Below are 20,017 nucleotides of genomic sequence, written 5' to 3'. Positions count from 1 at the left end.
CTTCTTCTTCTGGTTGTAAAGGCTTTGCCTTTAGTGAGCACACAAGCCTGCTCTTTGCTTCCTACTCAGCCTATGATTGCTGATGGGAATGATAACCCTGGTTGGCACAGGGGTTTGGTCAACTGCAGTCACTCTGCATTAAACGATGATGTAATTGTAACCTGTCTCTTAAAACCAAGAATAAATATTGTTTCCCTTTGCAGTTGGTCATGTCTTGCTCTTCACTCAGAGTGCCTCTATCACCACCGGCTGTGCGGTCCTGATGCTTGTGTTCTCATACAGAAGGGAGCCGGAGCAAGTATGGCAAGGCTGGTTCACTGTGAGTGTCTGCCATCTCCCCCCTGTGCTGTGAGAGTGAATGTCACAGGCAAGACCAGAATGCCCTTCAGTGAGTCATCTCTGGATGGCCCTGCTCACTGATCTGGGATCTGGCTAATCTTTCACCAGTGTTCTCCTTACCCCTAATTTGTTAGTCAGAGTCTAAATCTCACAGTCATGAAGGCAATAGAACAGCAGAGTCTCTGTCTGCAAGGTACAGATTAGCACTGGATCTGGTGCTACTGGGGTGGGAAGAAGAAAACGCTGAGAATAAATACAACAACATTTGGCTTCAAACCTGCATTGAACCTCTTTCTCTCAAAAGTCTTTGGGTTCATTTAGATGCTCTACAAACTGTCAGATAAGTAACTGTATGTATTACAATGGGCTGAGAAAGTCTATCCCTGGGTTCCAAACTCCGTTTACGCTCCTTCCTTCAGTGGTCTGCTTCACAGCTGTGATCACCCTGGCAGCCCTGGCGAACCTGGCCAGCACAGCACTGACCAACACCATTCAGAAGGACTGGATTGTAAGCCTCACAGGTGACAACAGAGGCCAGCTGGCTGGTGAGCTGTGGATATAACAGGGCATCACATGTTCTCTAATCTGCTGAGAAGTAGACCTGATTTAGTGAACAGAGTTGGTGAGACAATTAGCGCTCCGAGAAAGGCAGGAAAGTAGCCTTTAATAGAAGGTATTTGGAGTCAAAGAGACCTGCATTTGAATGCAGCTAAAACCAGCTATGGCTCTTACCAGCTACAAGTTACTTAACTTCTCTAGACTTTACTGTCCTCATCTGTAGAATGAGAGAAATTATGACAACCCCCCACCTTGCCGCCAGCTCACTTTTGGGAAGGATTATGTGACATACAGGATTTGTAAAGCACTTAGCACTATATCTGCACATGGGAAGCATGTAAGAAATGGATGAGACTGTTATTATCAGAAGAATATATAGACCATACTTTCGGGAGAGAAATCCCTCTGAATATATTACAGAGGTTCTTTGGTCATTTTAGATTTGAAAAATAAGTGAATTAAAAGATTTCTTAATTTTTGTCTGTGATAAGCTTCTACTTTCCCCAGAAAATTTATCCCCAAGTGTGACTTGATTATTACCTAATCACTAGTAATGAGAGGTAGAATCATTTTTTTCAATAATGGAGCTAAATGGAAGAATCTGGCATCTTTTTATTTTTTCTTCCATTTATAAAACTTGGATCATTTTCATTGTGAGATATTCAAATTGCCAAACTAAAGCAGGAGATCTTGTCTTACCCTATATTTGTGCAGTTGGTACTCTTGGCTAGAAAACGTTCATGAGAGTTGATAGCCAAGATAAAGGAAGCTATTACAGAGGACTCTATTAAAATATACTCCTTACAAAGTGTAGAAGCCCCTTATAATCATGTTTTCTTCTAAACTACACTTATTTGGATGTACTGTGGCTTAAATAACAACACCCAAAATAAAACAGCTATGTGGGTACAAGCCAGGTGACATGGTGTTGAAAGTGTCCTGTCTCTGGGTAAAAGAAAATCTTCCTGCTTGCTGTTAATTAATTTTAAAGAAATCTAAAATAAAGCACAGATTCAGATCTGAGGTTTATTCTAATTTTAAAAATCATCTTGTAAATATGTTCTTTAATGATGGTGGAATAGTTAAGAGAATAAGCTTTAGGGTCAGACTGCCTAGGTTTGAATCTCTGCTCCACCATTTACCTTCCCTGTGACCTTAATTAATTTCACTTCTTTATGTCTCAGTTTCTTAATTTGTAAAAGGGAGATACTATGGACCCCTTAGAGTTGTTGCGAGGGTTGAGTGAGATGAATATGTGTAGAAGGCTTAGAACTATGCGTGTGGCAAAGAGTATTCAACTATTTCTGTCCTTCGTCCCCTGTTTTTTCCCTCTCTGTCCTGTCAACGTGTGAGTCATAATGGCTATTAATACTATTGTTGTTCGGACGGTGGGATGTGATAGAAAGAGTGCTGAGACAGGAGTTGGAATAATTCCAAGTTACCTAATCTCTCTAGCCCTCAGTTTACTCCTTGGTTAATTGTTCAAATTCCAACAGAACTGATCTCAAAGGTCTTTTCCAGGTTGAAAATCCTATGATTAATCTATAGTCAGACTAAAAGGGATCTTTCCTGTTTTCACTGCCATTCACCCAGTGCGGGCTCGCAAATCTAGCAAATACACGACATTAAATTCACCAGGAGGAGAGACTCATGCACTGAGTTGCAGTGTTTCCGTCCTGTCACTTACAGGGATGAATGCAGCTGTCTGGCGGCTGGACCAGATCATCAATATCTGCTCCCCTGTTCATGGGCCAGGTGATGACATGGGCATCTCATGTGATCGGTTGTGGTTTCATTCTTGGATGGAGCTTGGTTTCACTTCTTGTTGAGTTTCTATTTCTATCCAGGGTTTTTCAACTAGTTCCCCAATTGGCTGTAAAACCCCAGCGACAAACGGGGGCACTTCCTAGAAAGGCGACAGGAGGCTGTGAACATTCAAGGCAATGCAAACTCAGAGACAGCGCTTGCTTTTTTTTTTTTCCCCTCCTTTATGTCAATGCTTCATTTCTGCTTTTCAGAGCTTGTGTCTAACTATAATCTTAATATTCTGTCTGCAAATGTGCCTCAAACAGTGAGAAGTGAGAAGACTCCAATAGTGCCATTTGTTATTCAGTTCATATGGTTGGTGGAAGCAGGGGGGTCTGCCATGTACAGTTACACAGATTGTACACTACACAACTCCAGGGGCTCCATTAAGTGAGTTTCCACTGTGAGTAGCACTCCCTGGGGACCGTGCAGTTTACAGCCTGCAAAACCTATTCCATGGTCCTTAGGGCATACTCCTTCCTATTTTATCATAAGCCTCTTTCCTAAAGACGCTAAACTAGAGAGACAACTATGTCAGGGAATATGGGCTGTGTTTTGGTCAAGACAATAGATAAATTGGCCATCCCTGCTATCAGCAGTGTTTTTTAAATCAGAAATTGCTTATCATCAGGATGAGGATGACAGAAAAGTAAACCTGCCAGTAAATATGACCCCATTCTCTCAAGATAAGAGCTATACCTGCCTACTGACAATGTTGCCCATCTGCCTGGGCAACACAGCCCAGGCATTGCTTCTGACCTCAGTTTCTCTTTCTAGAATTCTTTCTTTTTTTTTTTGGATTGGTATATCTCTGAAAATGGATGCTCACTTTATTTATGGTTATTTTTACCTATTACTTTATTTTAAGCATGAGAATTTTAAAGAGAAATGTAATACAGTACCAAATGGGAGAACAATCATGGAAAAAATACAGCCAGTCGACTAATAATTTTTCAAAAATTGTATCTTTAAGCAATTTTGCTTTATTGTTGATTATGTGAAACTAAGTTGCAAATCACAGACATTTCAGGTAAGCACAGAAGTTGAGTTGGTAAAGTCAGTTTCAAACAAAAGCTAAGTTTAAGACAAATGAAAATGAAATCATATTTTTATCTCAATCAATAAACTCAAGAATCCTAAAAACAAATAGAGATGAGGGTCTTGCAGTTGTGATGTCTAATACTGTACTGAAAGCTAGGGTTGATTTTCCCAATTTGGCCAGTTTAGATAGCTTCCCATTATTCCCACATTCTTGATCCATGGTCCCCAAATTGTGCTCTTAAGTGACAAGAAAAATCCTCCTTCTTGATGGTCTCCTGTCAGGCATGATTGAGTAAGCCTGGTATTGACACCTGACTTAAACTGGACAAGTGAGATTATCACTTTGGATAGTTGTAATTAAGATGAGGAAATTCTAATTCAGTTTGGTATAGTTTCTTGAGGAAAGATGGGTAGGCTTCTTTTACCGACTGTCCAGAACTCCAGAACTCCACACTCCGAGGCCCCCCTCAGGCTGTGATGCCTCTCCTCCTGCTGTGCAGGTCCTGGACTTCTTATAATTATATTTTCTCTCAAGTTGTTTTGCAATTAAAGCTCACCAGATCTCACTGTATGGATAAAATATAAGTATTCATAGATATAGGTGAATAGATATACATATTTAAGTGATGGATGGATGGATAGATAGGTAAATAGATAGATAGATAGATAGGACGAGCTATATCTTCCCATCTATAACTTTTAGTTGTGTGACCATGTATGGCTAATTTATTCAAATTCGCTGTGTCTCACTATCTGTAAAGTAAGGATAAAAATAACAGAACTGATGGCAGGGAAGGGATTAGATAAGATAGTCTACATAAAGCCCTAGGGAAGCGATTAGATAAGTTAGTCTACATAAAGCCCTATTTCCTTCTGCATAGAGTAGAACTTAAGGCAATGTTGGCTGTTTTTTTCATTGTTATTGTTATCTTTACAAAAAAACCCTGCTATGGCAATAAATTCTTTTCTATAACCAAATTCACCCTTCCCACAGTTCTTGGGCTAGAGTGGATTTAGCATACCTGACCCTCTCTCCTTCCTTCATGGCCTTATTTGGCTCTTCTAGTCCTTTTTGGAGTTTGTCTTAATTTGTGCTAAATACTTCTTACAACTTGTTATGTACTTTAAAAATCTGTTTGCAATCATTGCCTATTCTGTCCTGGAAGATGGAAAGGTATTTGTCATTTCCTTTTCATGAATATCTGCTTCTTCAGAAAAATAACCAGAGGAAATATCCACCACTCTTTCCGAGAGTTCATTACCACATCTCAAGCATGTGCAGTTTTGTCTTTTACTCTCTCCCGTGTCTTCCCTCTCCTGTCAATGTCCACCTTCCTGAATTTACTGTTTGTCTTAGTCTGGGTTCTTTCAAGAGCAATTCTGGGACTTCCCTTACATCTCCATCACCTTGCTCTTCTTGGGTGTGATCCTGGCAGGAATTGTGAGCGGTGGGTCATGTGTGGCACAGGATTCTGCAGCCTGTGATGTTGCTAAGTAATCGTAGAAGCATTTCATGGTCTCACCACTGTGTCATTGTCAGTCTTCATCATTCATTCACTAAGAACCCATTATGTGACAAGAACTGTCCTAGACACTGGGGATACATGAGTGGTTTAATCAGACAAGGTCTTAGCCCCACTGAGTGTACAGTTTGGATGGGAGACCAAAGAGTGAGTAAATAGCAATGACCAACAACACAAAGTGACAGGAGCTATGTTAAAGAAGGACAGAGGATTGGAGACACATAGGAGGGATCCCAAATCTGGTCTTGGGAGCCGGGGAAGCCTTTCCAGTGGGAGGCACAATTAAGAGATCCCTGAAGGGCAAGCTCGGCAGGTGACATGAAGAGGGAAGAGTGCTCTAGGCGGGGTGGGAAGTTGTGCAAAAGCCAAAATGTGGAGATGTGGAGATCTGGGGAAGTGAAAATAGTTATTTCTAGGAGTCAAGCATGTAAATGCTACAAATGGCATCCACGTTGAAGGAATATTTTGACCTGGGTCTTTTCCCCGCGGAAGTGGGATGGGGAGAGGGGAAAGAAGACAGCTTGGTGGCGCCAGAGCTTTCCTTAGCTGCCTGGGAAAGGGGAGGGAAATCCTTTCCCAGAGACAGGGTGCCTGACTCTGAACATCTGCAAGCTTGTCTCCCCTGAGAACTTGGTCTTGGAACTCTGCCACCAACCAAATGTCATTCATACCTGGCAGTGAGGACATATACGATTTGGTTAGGGTGTTTAAAAAACTGTTTTGGGGGCTTCCCTGGTGGCGCAGTGGTTGAGAGTCCGCTTGCCGATGCAGGGGACACGGGTTCGTGCACCGGTCCGGGAAGATCCCACATGCCGCGGAGCGGCTGGGCCCGTGAGCCATGGCTGCTGAGCCTGCGCGTCCGGAGCCTGTGCTCCGCAACGGGAGAGGCCACAGCAGTGAGAGGCCCGCGTACAGCAAAAAAAAAAAAAAAAAACTGTTTTGGTCATTTTATGCCTGATGAATTCAGCAGCAACATATTGGGTATCAACACTGATGGGGATTAACAGCATATTGGCCCCGAGTGATTCGACCTGCAGATGCCCAGTCTGGGAAGAGTCTGGACCTTGCTCTTAGACATGGACTCCCTGTGATCCGGTTTCCACCCAGGAGCATCATTTCTTTGCCCAAGCCCTGCTCCCTCCCCTCAGTCCAACCTCAAGGCCACAGCTCAGAGCCAGGGGATCCCCCATCCCCAGAGCAAAAATGAGGGAGCGGAGAGTGTCGTGGCGGGTGGTGGAAGGAGAGGATCAAAGGCTGAACCGACCGTGTCTTCCCCCTTCATTCAGCATCTCCCTGCCTGCCTCTGCTGTGAACCTCAGCCCCGACTCCAGGTGTTGGGCTCCTGCAAGGTCCCTGCCCTCCTGGGGCTCAGAGCTTCCCCTTCTCACCCTTGGGCCCACAGCGGGGTGGGGGCATGGGGTTTGGGGATACCTTTCTGCTTTATATCAAGGAGACCCAGAAGCCCTTGGTCCACAGAATCTTGGGAATATTGGGAGAGGAGAAATGAGAGTTTTGTCAGTCCAATTCCAGAGGTTATAAAACCACGGGCTAGCTTGGGAACCTCTTTCCTCTGATGTAATGTGCATGTATGAGAAAGGAACTGTTCCTAATTCCAAATAGCTGATTTAGAAACCTGTTCTTTCATCTGGAGATGACCCAACCTCTAAAATATTTTAAATGAAGGACCTGACAGGTGAATTATCTTTTATTAGGCTATTTGACTTGTACTTCCCAGCCTTTAATTGCATGAACGACAGAGAGCAGGTTGGCCGTTTAAGATTTACACAATTCACATAGTATTATGATAATAAACTAGTTCTAAGGGGGGAAAAAAAAGAATTCCAACTGGCTCTTCCTGACACAAAGGAAACATCACATTTAGAGAACGTGAAATCTCATTGGCAATGCCTACAGTCTGGAGAAGCATTCAGTACGAGAGAAACTTCGGGCTTTTCTCTATGGCAATAGCAGTTCTTTTTGCTGACCCTTGATAAGGATGCCAGACACACCACAACACCTTTGACACTCACAAGGGAGACAGCTCAGGATGTGGAGCCAGGCTGCCCATGATGTTCGCACGTTACCTAAGCTCCCTGTGTCCCTGTTTCCTTGTCTGTAAGACGGGATAGTAATGATAGTACCTACCCATCAGGGAGAGTGTCGTGGCGGGTGGTGGAAGGAGAGGATCAAAGCCACAGGTATTGGAGCTACTTGTTAAAAATGAATATTAACTCTCATCTTCAGTTGTCATCATCATTTTTATATCTTCGCTGTGACTGTGGTGCTTTCACGAGCGTTGTTGTGTGAGCGTGGAGTGTGGTGTGGACAGTGAGATCAAGAACCACGATGCCGAGTGACACGGATGCTGACTGAATCCCGCACACCCACTGCCAGCGAATGCCATTCACATTTATTCCCAGCAGAATTACAAATCACTCCAGGGTTGGTGGTGTGGTCAAGACTGTACCCGATAAAAGTACCAGTGCCCCCAAAGGATATAGTATCATCCCTGTGTTAGCGTGGTTAGCATGGTCAGGCCTGGTGGCCGTGATGACGTGTGTCTCACCAGGACCAGTGGCCTGTGGCCACCTTGCTGTCTACCACAGATCCCCAGACACAGAGCTCACCCGAGACATTGGCTCAGTATATACTTGTTTCCATTCTTAGTGGAAAGGAAGTTACAGGGCTACAGCAGGATTTGACATATTACCCCAAAGTCATTTTGCTTTTGAAAATCTAAGAACTACGACTCCGTATGCCCTCAATATACAAATAATTCTGTCAGTGCAGAATCAGCCCTCACTTCCAGAGCTGCACATTGTGCAACTGCAGCGTTTTATAAATACCTCTGACCTGTCTGCACTGCTTGTTAGGGGCCAGGCATGTGGGTTTTATAGGTGAGCTCCAGGTCAGAGTCCTTTGGCAGACCAAACCCTGAGGCTTCGAGGCCATGCCGGGTGGTTGGGACGGCCCAGAAGAGTGGGGAGCCTGGGCCAGGGTCCCAGGTGCGGGCTACCGCAGGGTGACAAGGGCAGCCTAGGAGGACAGAAGGCCTGGCCAATGCTCTGCAAAGGCAGACACTGGAGGACACGGCATATTCAACCCAAATAATTCTTGAGTTCAGAGCTCAGTCCAGAGATCAGGACAGAGGCACACGAGAGGCCTCTGCAGGGCCAGCGCTGGATCTCAGGGAGAATCCAGAAGGAAACCAACTATAGGCAGAAGCTGGGAGCAGGCACAAGAGCCCCCGGGACTGGCCCTCAAGGACAGCATTGCCACCTGGTTTCTGACTTCTGTGGTGCCTGTACGGCAGGTCCTGAGGCTGCTTCTGAAGTGTAATCAAATGTAGCCTCTTAATGTGGTTAAAGGTGGGGGAGGGGAGAGGAAGCTCATTCCTCCTCTGCCAGATCAGGAGGGAGGAGGAAACACGCGGAACTGGAGCAGGAGGTGAAGCTCAAGACTTTGCTCTCTGTCCGAACCATTTTTGGAGTGGAATGGAGACATAAATAGATACATCTAAAATGAAGTTATATGGCTACCTAGTGATAATGGTGGCGATGGTGATTCAAAAATACAATTTACACTACCACAAATTATTGACCGTGCCAGGCATGATGCTGCCCACTTCACAGTACCGTCTCATGTAATCCTCCAGTGAGATGGGATCTAAAGAGTCCCATTTCACAGCTGAGAAACTGAGCCGCCGAAAGCTTCATTTACCCAGCATGACCGTGCCAGTCAGTGCAACAGCCAGAATCCTCCCCGAGGTCTCTGACATCTCTTTCCATTTCTTCTCCCCCGACACTGCTGCCCTGTAGGTCTTTGGTCCTTTGACCTCACTGTGACCCAGCTTCTTCAGGAGAACATTCTGGAAACAGAGTGAGGGGCTGTGAACGGTGTGCAGTGTTCCCTGAACTACCTCACGGACCTCATCCACTTCGTCCTGGTCACGCTGGCCCCGCAGCGTGTTCGGCATGCTGGTCTTCACCTCCGTCCTGTTTGTGCTGTATTTTTTTAACGCAAGGAAGTGTAAGGTTACAAATGCCCATGCTCAGAAGACAGCGAAGAAGAGCACTTCAACCTGAGAGGTAGGCAGCACCTCTGACCACTCAGAGCCTTACTAACACTGGCCCCATCTCACTGTTTCCAGTGATTTCCCCCGAGTTGCTACTGGGTGCTTACGTTGTTCCACTGCTACATTTGAGAGCAATTATGTCACCATCACCTTTGACAATAGCATCAACTGCTTTAAATGCATCTTTGGGGCGATGGCTACTAGCCAGAGTTTGACTGGGGTCTGACTCATGGCATGCCCATTAACAACTCAGATTCCACTCCAGATAACTTGAAGGGGCTTGTTTTAATTTTGCCAACACAATTCAACGTTTTCAGGTTTTTATTGTTCTTTGGGTTCTAAAATTAGGCAGGATCTTCTGGTCAGTATTAAAATTAGAGTTAGATCACGGTCAGTGATGTTTGGTCTCAGTTCCTTGGGTTTTTGTTCTACAGCTGGTTTGTGAACGTCCTTTTGATGGGCTGTGTGCCCCTCACAAGGACTGAAGCTATCTGTTGAATTCAATCATGGTAACAACCTTTGGGTGGTTTCTGGGGTCTAGCGTCAGGCCATGGATCTGAGGATCCCTCAGCTGACTTGGGCAGGCTTCGTCTCAGCAATCAAGCTAAGACATCCAGTTTGAGCATCTCTGATTAAGAAAACCACTAGTTTGTGATGAGTAAAATTTGAGTTTCTGGCTGCTTAGAAGCAATCAATCAACACTAAAACTATCTTCTGGGGAGCCTAGAAAACCCATATAGCTCTTTGCTTTAAATAATGAATTGCTTCTTTGTAAATGCTGTGGAACAAAAATTCACTTAGCAGTGAGAACAATGAGGCTAGCAATGAAGGCTCCTCGGGCCTCAAAGTACAGAGAACCTTTCTGGGGGTCGTGGGGGAGTCACATTTGGGGAATAGCCTGTAGCACACTCAGTACCACCTTAGCAGGTTGGTGCTGTTGAGAATGATTTTCTAAGACAGGGTTTCTCAAGCTCTGCGCTATTGACATTTTGGATTAGATACTCCTTTGGTGTCGAGGCTGTCCTGTGCATTGTAGGACACTCTGCAGCATCTCTGGTCTCTACCCACTAGATGGAGGGAGCAGCCCCCAACCACACACTTGTGAGAATCAAAGGTGTCTTCAGACGTTACCCAGTGTCCCCAGGGAGGGTAAAATACTCCTCCCCCCATACCCCCTCTTAAGAACCACTGCTTAAAGGAAACGTGAAACCTAAAGGAAAAAATCCACCTATTGTTAAAAGACAAAAATGACCAAAAGTCATTCATAGTAAGGAAATTACAAAAGGGAATTTTACACAGACCTGCTTCTTAGAGCTGAGTTGAGTGAAAACAAGGGAAGGAGAGAATTTTGTGAACATTTTGCTTAACATAAGGTACTTCGAAAAAAATTGTGCTGTATATAAGTTCTGGTACTACTTATGGTGCCACCTCCCCCAATCTTTCCTTTTCCAAGAAAAAATCTGAAAGGCTACGTTACTACACACACACACACACACACACACACACACACACACACACACACAACCAACTAGGTCGGGAAACCAGAACTGTTCCTCACATAAATTCTTCACTAAGGAGACTGTATTTTGAGGAGGTAGCACATCACGTCTCCTGGCCCTTGATTATCCCAATGAACACACAAGTACTTGCACAGGCGAGTCTCGGAACAAGTGTTTAATAAATCCATCCTGAAGTCTTTTATTTAAAACCTCCAGAAGTGCTAGCAGCTTGAGTGTAGAATTTATGTCAAGTCTTCTATGTAGAATTTATGTCAAGTCTTCTAAGTACCACTGGCTCCCTACACCTGCACCTCCTGCCCTTGAAAAATTAGCTGCTTACCTGTAAATTCTGCATTTTAAGCGCAAATTTTACTCTTGCTTTTCCTCCAGGCCTTGTATAGTAGGACAGCAACATGTTTATATTGGATCGTGGAATGACTATCTCCATGTTTCCATGAATATTTCATGTTTTAGACCAGTACTACCCAACAGAAATATAATGCAAATCACATTTATATAATTTTAATAATATATTTCTAAAATATTATCATTTAACTTGTAATCAATATAAAACTGAGATTTTACATTCTTTTTATTGAAGTATAGTTGATTTATAGTATTGTGTTAGGTCCAGGTATATAACATAGTGACTCGGTATTTTTGCAGATTTTATTCCACTCTAGGTTACTATAAGATAATGGGTATAATTTCCTGTGCTATACAGTATATCTTTGTTGCTTATCTATTTTACATATAGCAACTTGTATCTGTTAATCCCATACACTTAATTTGTCCCTTCCCACTTCCTTCTCCCCTTTGGTAACCACAAGTTTTGTTTTCTATATCTGTGGAATCTAAAAAATAATACAAATGATTGTAGATGCATCTTTAAAAAATATTAATTCTTCCAAAGCTGATGTTTCTTACACCTCAGCACGTCAGTTTGCACTAGATACATTTCAAGCGCTCAATAGCCACATGTGGCTAGTGGCTACTGTACTGGAGTACAGTTTGGGAATCATCTGTGATGATTCCCAAAGTTCCACATATTTCTCCACTATAGGAAGCCTATAAATGATACAATGGGCTCTCTTCTGCCGGGGAGTGGGGGTAACATGCCAGAGCATTTGTCCAACTGGAAAATCATTCCATCAACTACAACATTCTGATCTGTTTTCCAGAAACAAATCATGGTGACATACATCAACCTGAACTGACTGGATTTTGTCTGTTTACCTCTGAAACAGATTGATGTGCAGCTGTTCTGGAAATGCAGATGGCAACTGGGAAGGGTACCTCAAGATAATTGGCCCTTGCCGTACAGACAAACTCAAGCAGGGGGCTTTCTAGCCGTGGTTGCATAGTCCCAGATAAGTCACAATTTTATAACAAAATATCAGAATCAGAACTTTTCAGTTTATGAACACAAGGTAAATTTTGGAAAGGCAATCCTTATGAGTACAAAATTAAAATAAGCCTTTCATACACATCTCTGGCTGTTTATTTGTTCTCAACATGGCTTTCCTCTTGAGGTGTTATCCCTGACCTTGGCTCACAGGGGTCACTGGTTGACTGACCTTACTACCCTGGTCAAATGCCTCAGTCTTTACTATCTCTAGATCCCCCTGTTTCGTTATCTGGACACCTTCTCTGTTCTACTTCTTCCTTCAAGGTACTTCAGATCATGAGGGAGAAAAAGCATCTTCTCACTTGGGTTCCAGGGAGCCTAGAAGGTAAATGACCCTGCCCCCTCCACCTTGTCCATTTAAAATTTATATTCAAGTGCCAAATGACAAATTTGCCAACCGGATTTCCTCTGGCTCCTAGGAAGCTCAGAGCCAAACTGGCGGGAGCCTAAAGCATGAGGTCTAATGGTTTGGTTTTATACCCTGCTCTCTTCTTGCTGAGCTTTTATTCCCTCCTCTAATTATTGTACTGTTTGCCATTTGTTTATAAGCCACCCCAAGTCATTCTGGGAATGTGGTGGGGGTATACATAGATATAATAGTCTCTTTATAGTCTGTCCTAACAATTGAATCTTTCAGATATTGACTCAGATACTGAGTGAAGTTATTCCTTAAAAGAGAAGTTGAGGGAGGCACATTCTAACCAGCTTCATCTTACAAAGTGTCACAGATAAACCACACTGTGTAAGTTCCATAAAGGCAGGAATCATCCATCACAGGACTTAACACACAAGGGAAACATAGTAGATATTTACCAAATTATATAAATATTTGTTTGTGGAACCTCAAAAAAAAATACATACCTTAGTTTGGAATATTCTCTTGAACTATGAAGACCTGTTTTTTTAAAAGATATTTATTTATTTAATCGCACAGGGTCTTAGTTGTGGCATGTGAACTCTTAGTTGCAGTATGCATGTGGGATCTAATTCCCTGACCAGGGATCGAACCCGGGTATCCTGCATTGGGAGTGCGGAGTCTTATCCACTGCACCAGCAGGGAAGTCCCAAGCCCTGCTTGCTTTTAAGAAAGAAAAACTACTTGTCTTTAAAAATGGAGTATGCACATTCCTGAATCTAATTATATGACTCAATCTACCTGAACTGACATAGCGATGGCACTACTGCCAATACCAGGCAAGTCACATCTGGGGAGGTTAGTGACTGGAGTTCTTACATAAGATTTGACATTTTCAGTGAAACCATAACCATTGAATAGAATTATATTCCAATCACATTTTCTTTTATAGTCATAAAGATTCTCTTCATGACCATAACTCCTCCCTTGGAACTAATAAATCCTCTGAAAACTTTTCATTCAGCTCCAGATTTGCTTCACTTCTCCTCTTTTGCACCTGAGCACAAAAGAATGGCCTGGTAATTTTAATAGTCCTGCTGGCCATCTTTTCACTCTTGCTTTAGCTCTTCTCAACATGCAGGCATGTGCTATGCCAAGGAGGGCAAGCTGACTGCAGCCCTGGGACTGGCTGCAACTCACTTTGGTGACCCTGGGCTGTACTTAATCAAGGTGCTAGATAACTCTGTATTGCCACAGTACAGGGAAGGGAGTTGGGGGGAGATGGAACAGGTTAGGTACCACACCTGGAAGCACAAGGAGGCATCTGAAGGCACTGCTTCATCCTACAGGCAAGATGGCCCAAGGGTGGCCCATCGTTCTTTTTTTTTTTTTTTAAGGAAATAACATCTTACTTAATTGTTTATTGCTTTAATTTTTTTTTTTTGGCCACACTGCGCAGTATGTGGAACTTCCCCAACCAGGGATCGAACCAGTGTCCCCTGCGGTGGAAGCTCAGAGCCTCAACCACTGGACCACCAGGGAAGTCCCCATCCCTCTTTTCAAAAACACCCTTGAATATCCCCGGAGAAAAAGTAATCCATGTGACTTATGCATCAAGCTTTGAGATTAACCCAAACCCAATTACTCAGCACCTAGAACCTCACTTACTCCTTAATTCTCTCACTTAATTCCCTGTTTTAGCCAGTATCGGCCAAAGCCGTTCTAAATTTTGTTGGGTAACAATTTTCTCACTTCATTTTCTGCTACCATATCGCCACTAGTATACATTGTCAAGAGATGCAGAGAAAAGTGCCAGACCGCTCACATCCTGCCAAATGGATTGAAAATGCAGCTGTTAAGACAATGAGCATGTGCTGTTGCCTGAACCATCCATAGAGAGAACCTGTGCACCCTTGATAGGGGAGGATATACACTGATTGTTTCTTGAGTATTTACTTGTGCACGAGTCACTTACATGACCCCAAGGTAATTTGGATGTTTTTGCCACTCTAATCTCAGTAAATCATTCAATTACTGACCTAAGACTGTCTTCCCACAGATTTCATTGGAAATGTCATTAAGATGCCAGAAAGGGTAAGTTTTTAAGGCCATGTTTATTGAAGTTGAATTTACATTCAGTAAAACTCACTCCAAAATTTGACAAAGGCAAACAGCACCATAATCAAAGTGTAGAGCAGTTCTTCAACACCCACCCCCGACCAAACCCTATGCAACAAACTCCTCCCTGATCCTTAGGAATCCACTGCTCTGTCAAAGGGGTCAAACTTAATCATCAAAATAATCTATTATAGGAAAAACTGTAAGCACAAAAAAACAAGTCTTTAAAAGGATACTTTGAAACATACAATGTTTAGAATAGTTAAAAGTATGGGATTTAGAACTAACCTTTGTAAATTCAAGTAGCTGACAGTTTTCTTAAGATAGCTGTATTGATAGAATAGCTAGTCTAGTTACTATGTTGAGCTGCAGGCTGGGGCTGGCTGGCAGAAAAATGATTTTAAATAGTTTAAATGGAGTTGAATTCTACAGAAATTCTCTATGGGGCAGATATATGTTCTTGCAGATATTTGGCACCTTTTCAAAAGTCCTCCCCTGCTACCACCATGAAAGGGACAGTAAGCAAAAACCTCTATCCTGTATATATCAATCGTCACATGTTCAAATACACCTTGTCTCCTCGAAAAGCTTTCAAGCACCAGCCCTGTAAGAGAAGTATCACAGTAGGTAATTAGAGCAGCAATTACTAAATAAGATGCTATTAAGAAAATACAGTGTCTAGACTATGTTCACAAAAGCAGTGCAGGTTAAGGAAAATGAATTCCCCAATGTACTACACATTGTCAACACAGGCATAGTAATGTTCTGACATAAAAATGAAAAAAAAATTTTTTTTCAACTCAAAATCCTATTTTACTAATGCTAGCAATTCACCCTCTGCCTCTGGAAGATTCTAACTCAAAATGGCCACCATTGCCAAAGATAAACATCTTGAAAGATTAGATGCCAATCACTTAAAAATCCTCCCCCCCCCCCGCAACAACCTTTTTCTGGGCATAATAAATTATTACCTATTTACTAGAGCCCCCCACCACCATTTTATTTAAAACATACTTTTTAAAGGTGGGGAGGGGTGTGATTGTACTTAATAAATTCCTACCTATCAAGTTGGCCTCAGGTAAATCCTTTAACCCATCAGAGCAGGATATCCAATCAGATTAGAGTTCTCATCCTTGGCCAAGAATTCTATTCGTATTTATTAACTCAAGCCAAATTCTTTCCATTTGGTCCATACCTGTTTGCCAGCATCTTGAACTGGACTGAGCCTGGTAGGAAATTGAGAAAAACAATGTTAAGAATATTATATGCTAACTTTTTATGGTTTTGTGTGTGTGTATATGTGTGTGTTTGGTAAAGAGTCTTTTATTGGGCTACCTACCAGCTACCTTTGATGAATAAAAAGCTACCTTTAAGTAGAGTTCCTTTAAAACAGCTACATTCTCCAAACTTCCTGACACTGGGAATCTCCTGTCATTTCCAGCCAGGAGTAAAATAAGTAGTGAACTAAGTGCCAATACTCTGGGAATCCATTTTACAGAAAGCCAGCAGTCACCAACCTTCCAATCTCCCTGTTACAGTTGCATGGAACATTATCAATTTGGAAAAAATAAACATTACTAGCAACAGTATTTACCTAGGAAAGAGGGAAATAAACTTTAACATTAAAAAAAACCAAAGGAAGCCTGAGACTTGCTTACCCAGAGGCAGAGCCCAGGGAGTGTACAACAGTCCTCAGCACTTGCTCAGTTTCCAGTCCTTAAACAGACACTGGCTCAGGCTGCTGCTTCCTTGACCTGCTGCCTGGCTCTCTCAGCCCATGTCCCTCTCCCAGAGGCAACCATTTGGCTCAGCAGGAATCCCCAACATCTAAACCAATTGTAAGACAAAGCCTGAGCACTGCATTTCTCTCTGTGGTAGTGCCATTCACCAGAGATCCAGGTAGTCGGGGCAGGGAAAACTGTGTGCTCCCACCCCATATATATGGCTGGAAAGGGGGTGCCTAGGACAGTTTGCAACGCTGCTCCTTGTTTCCTCTTTAAAAGCAGGATAAAATTGATGTCCCATTTGGTTTCCTAATTAGTAAAATAAGTTATTTTCTGATCAGTAAAAGGGTCTTTCACCACTGAGGCAAATATGTAAAACACCCCACAAGCCTCACATTTCAAGAGAAGATTACTAAGCGGTACCAATGATACCTATAACGATTCCTTCATTTCATTCGCTCAACTCTAAATTTAGATCTCTACAAATTTTATGGAATTTAGAGAGTAATCCTTTCTATAGGAACGTATAGCAGTAAAACACAGTAAAAATGCCCACTGATGCCGAAGAGAGCCACACCGAAACTTAGAAACTCTTTTTTCAGACAAACTTTCTCTAGGGCAACCCTTCCTCTTTATCTTGGCGGACACAAAACCCCAACAGTGCCGACTTTTTCCCAGGACAGACAACCATGACGAGCCTCACAGCCTGAAAATGTTGGAAGAGGGTCCCCTGCTGCATAACGCACTGTCAGTCCTGAAAAGTTCGGGGAGAAAATTGCTCCCTCATTAAGGCTCACAGTAGTTAACCGCTTCCGCAAGACTCAACGCCAGACCTTTTAAAGAGCCCAACCGCCGGGAGAAGTGGCAACTGGAAGGCACTTGTGGCAGGGGAGTGTCTGTGTGGGCGAAATTCCCTCCGTTTCTCGCCAACACCGGAATTAACACTGCTCTGCTCTGAAGCTTAAAAGTGTTTCAGGCTTGTGATCTTAACCCGCTTCCTAAACTGGCCGTTCCGGGGTCGTCAGAGCCACCGGGCGGGCGGGGGCCCCCGCGTGCGCCTAGAACACGGACACCGTCCCGGGCTCTGCGCCTCCGTCCTCGGTCAGTTTCATTCTCGAAGTTTTGTTTGTTGTTTTCTTTTTTCATTGCAAAGGAGCTTGAAGCTCCCTGTGGCCTGGATCCCTTGGGCGTCGGGGTCACAGGTACAGAAGGTGCCGGGCGCCTCGGTCCCTGGGAGGAAAAGGGGGTCTTTAGGCGCCAGGAGGGTCATTCCCGGGGAGGAAGGGTCCCCGGCACACTGAGGACGTCCCCGCCCCAGAGGGGCCCTCACAGGAGCTCCCCTGGGGGCTGGGAGGCCTCTCCCGAGGGGGTGCCGAGCTCCGCCCCGACGAAGCGGGCCCGGGGACAGGAGGGGCGCGCGCGCCCGGTAAGTGCCACTGGAGAGACCCCCAGGCCACGTGGCGGGCTCTAACGTCGAGCTGGTTGGAAACCACTTACCGAGTCGTGCGCCGAGGCCGAAAAGGGAGGGGAAGGGAGAGACCCAGTTTAAGAGGGGCCTGGGCGGTCAGCACCCAGCGGCAGCCAACCAAAAAGTTGCCCCAGCGCCCCGCCCGGCTCGGGACCCGGCCCAGCACCAGGCCCAGCACCCGCCCCGCCAGCGGCGCGCGGAGGCCCTCGCGCGTCCCCTGCCGGCGGCCTGGGGCAAGCGGGGCAGGCGGCGGCCGCCCGCGTCAACCCTAGCTCGGGCCTCGGGCCGACCGACCGAACTTTCGCCTCAGAGCCCTTCCTAAGCGTGGTGTCCATTTACCTCGCGGCAGGTTCGACGGAGCTCCTGGCACCCTAGTAATGTTAGATATTTATGCCCGTCTCCCCTTTCCCCACCTCAAGTATCCCATGTTCTCCCCCAGGGGGGTCTGCAAGCCACTAGAAGTCCCCAGCCTTGCTTTTTTTAAAAAAACTATTTTTTAAAATGAATTTATTTATTTTTGGCTGCGTCGGGTCTTCGTTGTTGCACGTGGGGTGGGCTTTCTCTAGTTGCGGGGCGCGGGGGCTACTCTTTGTTGCCTTGCGCGGGCTTCTCACTGCGGTGGCTTCTCTTGTTGCAGAGCTCGGGCTCTAGGCGCGCGGGCTTCAGTAATTGTGACTCGCGGGCTCTAGAGGGCAGGCTTAGTAGTCGTGGCGCACAGGCTTCGTTGCTCCACAGCAGGTGGGATCTTCCCAGACCACGGCTCGAACCCGTGCCCCCTGCATTGGCAGGCAGATTCCTAACCACTGTGCTACCAGGGAAACCCCGAGCCTTGCTTTTATATTTGGTTTTATCCTTAATCTGTCCCTGGAATTTTGAGATTTGAGGCTTCCTAGGTACTGGAGCACTTGAGAGCACTTTTGGTTGGAGGGACTGTATAGGGCAACAAATATTTACTGAGTGCCCACTCAGCGGTAGGCACCGTGATCCGTGCTGTGAAGTTGAATGAGAAACTGCCCCTGCCCTCAAGAAACATAAAGTGATAAAAGCCTATGCAACGTGCCAAGGGCCTAACACAAAGCCACGAAGCCCAGCCTGCTAAGGGGATCAGGGAAGGCTTCCTGGATGAGGGGTATACCTAGGCTGAGTCTAGCATTACTAGCAGGAAGTTGGCTTCACAATATAGAAGCCAAGAGAGTTAAAGAAGGATCATAGAGTAGAGGGACTTTTAGATCATACAGAGCTTCTGGTGGAGTAGAGCCCACCTTAGGGTGTTCTCCAAAAGCAGACTTGTCTTGATCATGGAATGTAAGCTCCATGCAGACTTGCTTTCCCAGTCTCCTGGATCCTCTGAATTCAGCATAGTGCCTGGAACATATTCAGGTAAGTGGGAAATGACTCCAGGGAAAGAGATTCGCCATTGAGCCCCTGCAGTAGTTGAATATTCATACTATAAAACTCTTCAAGGCTCATAGTGAGGATAGTGGTGGGGTCTTATCCCAGAATGTAGCTTTTTTGGGTCACCTTGAGTATGAATTTATCCCTGCATTCCCGGCACATGGCCTAGAGCTTGGTGCACTGTCAGTAATTGATAAAACCTGCTGTCTTTCCTTTCTTGGTGTGTATTTGGCCTGCCTTTCACACACGTGATGAACTACTTGTAGAACAGGCATCCCGAGCCCCCGGGAGGTGTTGGGCACTTCTCTGGCTAGTTTTGCTGCTGCTAGAGGGGAGCCCTCACCCCCAACCCCGGCTCCCCATGCCATGTCTCTTTGTGGAGGAACATCTGTGGGATAATGCCCTGAGCTTCTGTCCACCCTTTCCTCATTCCCTTCCAGCAGAGGAAGGCATTTCAATAAAATCCTGTTCTAACATGAATTTGGAGAGCATGCAAACCGGGGTAGGCTTGTTGGCATCTGTCCTCCACCTGTTTCCTGTTTTCAAGATTCTAATGTTCTCTGATGGGAGGGGGAGACGGGGGTAAGAAGTGACCATTTGGAATCCATTGAGGGTTTTCTTGGTTCAGTGTATAGTCACTCGGGAACATTAAGTGTCACTCCCTTAAACTTTGTGCTTTTTCAATAGTCCAAACTGAATAAAAGATAG

The 20,017-nt window shown here is 44.7% G+C and overlaps 2 long non-coding RNA genes and 1 other non-coding gene across 6 annotated transcripts in view; 1 reads left to right on the top strand and 2 right to left on the bottom strand.

Annotated features, from left to right (window-relative positions):
* Window positions 1-12,339, top strand: part of LOC113618471 (uncharacterized) — a 33,003-nt gene extending 20,664 nt beyond the window's left edge. The window contains exons 5-7 of the long non-coding RNA XR_003432028.1: window positions 204-319; window positions 9,086-9,355; window positions 12,023-12,339. This is a non-coding gene — a long non-coding RNA (uncharacterized LOC113618471). The remainder of the gene's footprint in view (window positions 1-203; window positions 320-9,085; window positions 9,356-12,022) is intronic.
* A 270-nt stretch (window positions 12,340-12,609) lies between these two features.
* On the bottom strand, window positions 12,610-18,048 carry LOC113618470 (uncharacterized). 4 transcript variants are annotated; one of them, XR_003432024.1, is made up of 3 exons: window positions 15,783-17,928; window positions 13,909-15,326; window positions 12,610-13,144 (listed from the first exon to the last, which is right to left on the bottom strand). It is a non-coding gene; the product is annotated as an uncharacterized LOC113618470 (long non-coding RNA). The 4 variants fall into 4 exon arrangements; XR_003432025.1 differs by lacking the exon at window positions 12,610-13,144 and adding an exon at window positions 17,944-18,048 and having other exon boundaries at window positions 14,700-15,326; window positions 15,783-17,676; XR_003432027.1 differs by lacking the exon at window positions 12,610-13,144 and having other exon boundaries at window positions 14,700-15,326; window positions 15,783-16,549; window positions 17,280-17,937.
* LOC113618599 (small nucleolar RNA SNORD93) lies at window positions 15,792-15,862 on the bottom strand. Its single transcript, XR_003432039.1, has one exon. It is a non-coding gene; the product is annotated as a small nucleolar RNA SNORD93 (small nucleolar RNA).
* Window positions 18,049-20,017: the final 1,969 nt, after the last annotated feature.

Source organism: Aethalodelphis obliquidens, unplaced genomic scaffold (genome assembly GCF_003676395.1).
Source record: "Aethalodelphis obliquidens isolate GAN/ISIS:26980383/991018 unplaced genomic scaffold, ASM367639v1 scaffold5, whole genome shotgun sequence".
Lineage (NCBI taxonomy): Eukaryota > Metazoa > Chordata > Mammalia > Artiodactyla > Delphinidae > Aethalodelphis > Aethalodelphis obliquidens.
This window is presented reverse-complemented; position numbering and strand designations above follow the sequence as displayed.